The following is a 7,500-nucleotide window of genomic DNA, read 5'->3' as shown; positions in this document are numbered from 1 at the left end:
TATATATATATATATATATATATATATATATATATATATATATATATATATATATATATATATTTTTTTTTTTTTTTTTTTTTTTTTTTTTTTTTTTTTTTTTTTTTATGAATATTGACTGCCTGTATTCTTGTAGATATATAACGTCTGAACCAATAGCTGTCAATTTCTAGAATTCATCACTGACATCGCCAAACTCTTGGATAGATCACACAGTGTGAGTAAATTTACATATTTTCGTCTGTTATATTAAAATTTGTTTGTGATTTTCAATAATGTTGTTTCAGCTTACCTCTAGACTCGCGCTGCGTTTCAGATATAAGGTAACTGAATTCTAGGAATGTTGTTAACTGATTTTTGCTATCACCCCTATAGCATCCATTTCGCGTAAGTGTTTTATTGTTAGGACTGTGGCTCCTACTCCTATTGGTTGTGATCTAAAATCATTTGTTGTGAACTTTGTCCTAGTTGCCTCTTGTGGGGCCGTGGAGGATGCTGCCTATTCATAAGTGAGAGAGATAGGGAAGTAGAGAGAAATAAAGAGAGAGAAAGAGAGTGAATGAGTGAGAGAAGGAGAACTAGACAAGGGACAGTGAGACAAAGAAGTGTAGGGAACAGGAAGTACAGATAAAGAGAGAGAGAGAGAGAGAGAGAGAGAGAGAGAGAGAGAGAGAGAGAGAGAGAGAGAGGAAGAGAGAGAGAGAGGACAAGCGAAACACAGGAACAGAGCCTCCTCCGTGTTAGCATAGATGATACTGACATTACCCCCGAGAGCATCATACCCTGACCAATATGCAAAGCACATCCTCAGTGTGCATAATCTTTTTTTCAGGATATTCTTCCATTTTTATCTCCTTTCTCTGTTTATCATAATCTTTTGAACTTGCTCTTATATTCCTTATTCTTACAATTGTTGATTAGTTTATTTACCCATCCACGTATTTATGCATTTATTTATTTATCCATATACCTAACAAGTACTTATCCATGCATTTATTCATTTACTCATAGTTGCATTCTTTTCTTTCCATTTTTTTCCTACGTCTCATTTCCCATCTTCGTTTTCTTTTCTACACTTCTTTCGTATAAACTGTTCCTCTCCGTCTTCACTATTCATTTGCCTTATCACGACTAAATATAGACCTAATATTTAATTCCGTTCTTGGCAGCCCTTGCAGTTGAGGTCTCTTACATCTGCCTCTTTCAATCTCTTCATTCTCCTGTTCTGTTTCCATCAAATAATTTCGTCTTTCTGTCTTTCTTATATTTCTCTTTCTTTCTGTCTTTTTTTTTCTCTTTCTTTTTTTTTTTTTTTTTTTTTTTTTGATACTACTTCCTTCCTTCGGAGCGAACTTCAAACTTTCAACATTGTGAATTTATAATAACATTTGCATTTCCTGACACACCTCCAACATATGCCACCTTCGCTTGCTTCGACAGGATTTTATTTGAACGTGTATGATTATATTTCATTTCTCCGTTATCAGCTGTGCATTATTTGTTTAGTTATCACATATTTATCATTATTCCTTTCGCAGTGTATAAAAAGTCACGAAGGTCTGACATAATGATATATTTTCTGGTATATTATGCTATTCAGATGTAAGGAAGATGTAATAGGGAAAAATATATATATATATAGTTATGTATTGTTCATTATGAAATAAGCCATTCTCGTTGATACTTTGTTTAAAATTACTACAACGAATACATATTTCGCATATTCTATTCACCTTTTTCTTAAAGAAGAGGAAGAGTAGGAATTATAAAAAAAAAACAGGTAATTAGATTGATATTATAGAGACGGAAATAAACATCTCCCCTTCTCCACCTCCTCCTCCTCCACTTCCTGTCTCTCCTCCTCCTCCTTCTCCTCCTCTTCACAACTCCTCCTCCTCCTCTTCCCACTCTTCCTCCTCCTCTTCTTTCCTCTCCTCCTCCGCCTCCTCTTCTTTCTTGCTTGCTGTTAACATCTTTATGTTCACATACATAAATATGTCCATACATTAATACACACATATTTTCACATAGATAGCCCACAAAAAACATCTCTCTCTTCTCTACCACCTCCTCCCCCTCGTCTTTCCTCTCCTCCTCCTCCTCCTCCTCCTTTTCCTCCTCCTATACTACACTACTGCTAATACTACTACCACCATCACCGCCGCCACCATCGCCCCCTTCACCTCCTCTTCCTCTACCTCCTCCCTTTCCTCCTCCCTCACCTCCTCCTCTTCGTTCCGGCTCCAGCTTCATCCAACCGCGCAAGGAAGTTTCTCTCTGCTCCTGGAAACAAGAAACTCTATTAAACACTCTAATAGATTAATGATCAGACCTCGCCAACTTCATGATTCTCCGCATCTAACTAAATTTCTAACTGGCGTTCACTTCAACGGTTTGGGAGAAAAGGGGAAAGAAGATAAACGGGGAGGTGGAGAAGGTGGAGAAAGGGGAGATGGTAGTGGTGGTGATGGAGATGAAAGGTGGAGGAGGAGGAGGAAGAGTAGGGGGAAGAGGAGGAGGAGGGGGAGAATGGGGCAGAGGATGGGGAGAGGAGGGGGAAGAGGTGGAGGACGAGTAGAAGGAGGAGGAGGAGTAGTATGGAGAAAGAGTAGGATAGACACATAAACAGACAGAAAAAGTTAAAAAGAGAAACTCCAACTAAATAAGCAAAAGCGACAGAGAGAGTCAGAGAGAGAGAGAGAGAGAGAGAGAGAGAGAGAGAGAGAGAGAGAGAGAGAGAGAGAGAGAGAGAGAGAGAGAGAGAGCCAGAATGGGGCAGGAAAAGAAAAAGTTTCCAAGGGAGGAGGAATCTTTTACAATCCTTTTTAATGGGTTCGGAGGGAGGAGCAACGTAAAGAGGTAGGAGAGCTGAGGGAGAGGGAGGAGGAGGTGAGGAGTGTGGGGAAGGGCAGTGGGAGGAGGTAAGAGATAGAGGGGAGGCGGGACGAAAGGGGTTTGAAACAAGGGGGGAGTGGACGGAGGGTTGGCTGGTAATTGCCGAGACGATAAGAAGTGGCAGAGTAGTACAGGGAGAGGAAAGAGGGGGGAAGTGGGGAGGGAGATTGTGGAGAAGGGAGGGGGAGAGGTTAAAGATAGGGGGAGGGGATCGTAAGGGTGTGGGAAGAGGAGAAGGAGGAGGAGAGGGACGGGTGGCTGAGGAAGACGAAGAGATGAAGGGGATAGGATGGAGAGTAGGAAAGTGAAGAAAGAGGAGAGTGGGGAGAGAGATTAGGAGAAGGGAGGGGGAGAGGAAGGAAAGGGGAGGATTTTAAATGGAGGGGAGGACAGTGAGAAAGGATGAGAGAGGAGATGAGGAGGCGATAGATAAGGGAGAGATAGGAGAGGGGAGGAGGGATGAAGAAGAGGAGTGAGTGTAAGGAAAGGAGAAGGGCTAGGGACCGTAGGTGGGGGGAAGGAAAGAGGAGAGAGGGATATAGGGGAGGAATTTACGGTACGAGAGCATGAGGGAGGAGGGAAAGAGGGAGGGAGGAAGAGAAGGGAGGAATGTTGAAGGAAGGTGGGATGGGGAGGAACTGTAGGAAAGGAATGGGAGGAGGAGTAGAGAGAAGACGCTTAGGATGGAGAAAGTATGACAAAGGGAGGAGAAGGAGTAAGGGAGGAGGTGAGGAAGGTGGATGGGAAGAGGGAAGATGGGGATGGAAGAGGAGGATAGAGGAGAAGAGATAGGGGAAAGCGGGAGGAGGAATGAGGAGAGATAGAGAGGTAGAGGAGGAGGAGGAGGAGGAGGACGGGATGGGGGTAGGAGAACGTAGGAGGAGGGGAAGAATATGTGAGGAGGAGGAAGAGAGGAAGATTGAGCAAGATGTGACGAGAGTATAAGAGTAAATGGAGGAGCAGGAAGTTGAGGGAGTTGATGAGGGAGGGGGCTATGGACGGGGAGAGAAGGAGAAAGAGAGAATTGAGGAAGAGGAGGGGCGGGCGTAGGAATGGAGACCTTTCGGAGATCTATGTGGTATACTATACATATATCTGTATAAATCATATAAATCATAAATTCATCATGAAGTAGATCATACAGAGAGAGTAATTAACCTACTTAGACAGCTAAGGAGATCAAATACATATTCTAAGAGATGGAGTAACAAACTGACTAAAACAGACAGATGTATATAGAAAAAAGAGTAATATTATAGAAAGTGATTACTAAATATTGATACTTGTCCACAAAAAATGAGATAGAAATGTGCCCTGGAAACCTATCAAAACATCAAAGGTCTATAAAGAAAAAAGGAAATTGATGACCAGTATCATTATCATCACTCTGCTTAATGTAACTTCAGATATACTGCAGGTTAAGTAAGATATTTAACATTTAAAAGACGAATAATAGATGTAGTATTTCATATTTACTATATCTAATATATCTGATATTTCAAAAAGCGTTTTACTTACATGATATCTGTTTTTTCAGGTCGATACAGTTCTTTCAGACTTCACTTTAATAAACGTTGAATCCTGATTAAAACCTTCACTTTGCGATACAATGCTACATTAATCGTTGTCTGAACAAGCATTTTTCCCGAAATGATGAATAGAATCAGTTTTTTTTTTTTTTTTTTTTTTTGTATAGCAACAAATTGATAGAATTCATTAAGAGTCCAATTTCCATTGTATCTTTTCAAATAATCCTCCTTTTCGCAAAGCAAAGAGTTCAGTGACGGGAAATTAACTCGTTCCTAAGAATAAGCATATTCAATGGGCTTCTTAGATTCAGGCAGTAGAGTTTTTAATATTTCTTTTATTTTTCATATAATGAGAACACCTGGCTGCAAAATAACTGACTGAGTAACCACTCTCACACATTCGCTCCCGTCATAAAGAAAAACAATATCACACACACACACACACACACACACACACACACACACACACACACACACACACACACACACACACACACACACACACACACACAATCACGCACACAGCATATACAATCGGTAAAATGAACTTGCTTACACATCTTATATACACCGAGATTTTTTTTCCCTGTCGTAATTCGGAGGCAGTGACGTAACAGGCTGAGAAATGAAGTCTCTCTGTTCCATCGTGAAAAAAACGCAATCCCTTTAAGGCTCAACTTTTCATGTCCAAACTGTAAGAACTTTTACTTCTTCTGAACTTAAAATATGAACTGAAAATGAAAATTGATTTGTAAGTCAAGTTATGCCTTGCCTTGTGTTATCTCTTGAATAATCAATTTTTAACTTGTAAGTTAATAATTCTCAGATAACTGTGTAAAAGATGAGGCTGAAAAAAGTTTCGTTGCTTTAATAAACAATTGCCTGTAGTGGCATAATTATTCTTGATGAACTTTGATTACAGAGGAGATAGCACATACCCCAAAAAATATAAAATCACTGTTGTATTAGCAGTCATTATGTTGTGATTCGCAGAGCCCGCGGATCTCGGTGCTATCAGAGTCTCCCCTCGAACATTACAAACAAAAGAAAACGCCAAGAAGGGACATTACAGGTGCCGCTTCCATGGGGAAACGAAATTATATGTCCCCCTGGAAGCCTATGGAAGGCAGCACACGAATGATCGCCTCTCTATCGTTCCGCCGTCCGTGATGCTCAATTTTATTTTTTTTAGAAAGTTTGGTCCCCTTTTGTGATGAGCGTGGGGAGGCCCATGATTCAGACTAGACAATGGCATTATTTTATTACAACAGGGGAGACATCATATTCTTGTTTCGGAGCTCTTTAAATGAATATATGTTTTCTTGTTTTTCTTGATGAATCTTATCTAAATAGGATACGTGGAAAACAACAGCTTATTTTAGAAAATGGCATATGAACATGAAGCGTCTTCATAAGAATAATCATCAACCAAGTTAACTACAAATTAAATATAATTATTGCACAAATCCTTTTTCACTTTTTCCTTAAGCGTCTCATGAAATGGTTGTCATGAATTTAAGAGATTCTGGAAGTGCTACCCTACTGGATCCACTTCAAAACTCCTCATCCCTCCAGTGGCCACCCTAGGGTGTTTTACTTGGATAGATTGAGGGAGGAGTATGCCCGTAGGTTCGCCACGGTAGTCTCTGATCGATTCACATAATTTGATAACCTGACGGACCCAGTTGCTCTGTGGGAGCCCTTCAAACGAGAAACACTGGAAGCAGTGCAGGAGTCCACTGGCGTACGCCCGAGGGTAAGGCAGAATTTCATCTCACTGGAGACATTGGAGGCCACTGAAGTGTGTCGCAAGGCTCAGCTGAATGGCAATCAGGGCTTGCGTCGCTTTGATGCGTAGGGCTCAGGCACTGCTGAGAAGGGACAAGGAACAGTTCATCAGGAATCTTGCTGAGGAGGTTGAACGCCATTTCTTGGTAAATGACCTTCGTCCTGCCTACCAAACCCTGAGAAAGCTGAACTCTACGCCCTCCTTGCTGATAACTGCAGTCTGCTCAGTGGATGGACACCTTCTCAGATAATGTTGGGGTTCGTGAACGTTGCTCTAAGTATTTTGAGCAGATGTACCAGATAGACCTTCCAACAGTTAGCTTGGATGCAAGTGGTATCACAATACCTGTGCTGGACCCACCCATTAGCGAGGAATCTCCTACCCTAACTGAGGTTAGGATGGCGATTTCCAAGCTGAAGTGTGGGAAAGCCGCAGGTATATGCGATATCCCTGCTGAACTGCTAAAGGCTGGAGGTGAACCTATGGCATGGGACTTGCATGCAGTATACTATTCCCCCTGACCTGTCGAGGAGTGTGGTCATATCTTTTCGGAAGGTGAAAGGGGATCGTTAGGACAATAAGAACTATTGTGGTACTACACTGCTCAGTATACTGGCCAAAGTTTTGCTCACATTCTTCTGAAATGGATCAGCGACCACCTACGAGTATTTAGGCACCAGAGACCGGAGAATCTAGATTCACTCCTGGTGAGTCCACAATAGACCGTATCCTAGCGCTTCAAGTAATTGTGGAACATTGTCGTGAGTTCAGTCGTGAGTTGCTTGTAGCCTACATCGACTTCAAGAAGACGTTTGACTTGCTATAGGAGATTCTGAAACTTAGGGGAATTCCAACACAGATTATTGGCATAATAGCAAGCTTATATACCGGTACTGAAAGTGCTGTAAAGTGTGGTGGGGGCCTGTCGAACTTCTTCCCTGTTAATTCAGCGGTAATGGAAGGTTGTGTCCTTGCACCAACAATTTTCGACACTTTCGTTGGCTGGATTGTGGGCAGAGCTACTACCCAAAATCAGTGTGGAACAACACTGGACAATATCAAGGTCTCAGACCTTGACTTTGCCGATGATGTTGCTATCCTCTCTGAATCCCTGGGGTCACTGGTGGCGGCTCTTAATGCATTTAGCAATGAGGCGAAGCCCTTGGGCCTAGAGGTCTCCTGGACCAAGACCAAGATTTAGGACTTTGGGGGCCTGTTAGGGGAACCCATTCAGTCGAACCATACTTGCGGTGAGGACATTTGCATCACAGAGAGCTTTGCATATCT

This window comes from Penaeus monodon, chromosome 17 (assembly GCF_015228065.2).
Source record: "Penaeus monodon isolate SGIC_2016 chromosome 17, NSTDA_Pmon_1, whole genome shotgun sequence".
In the NCBI taxonomy this organism is placed as follows: domain Eukaryota; kingdom Metazoa; phylum Arthropoda; class Malacostraca; order Decapoda; family Penaeidae; genus Penaeus; species Penaeus monodon.
This window is presented reverse-complemented; position numbering follows the sequence as displayed.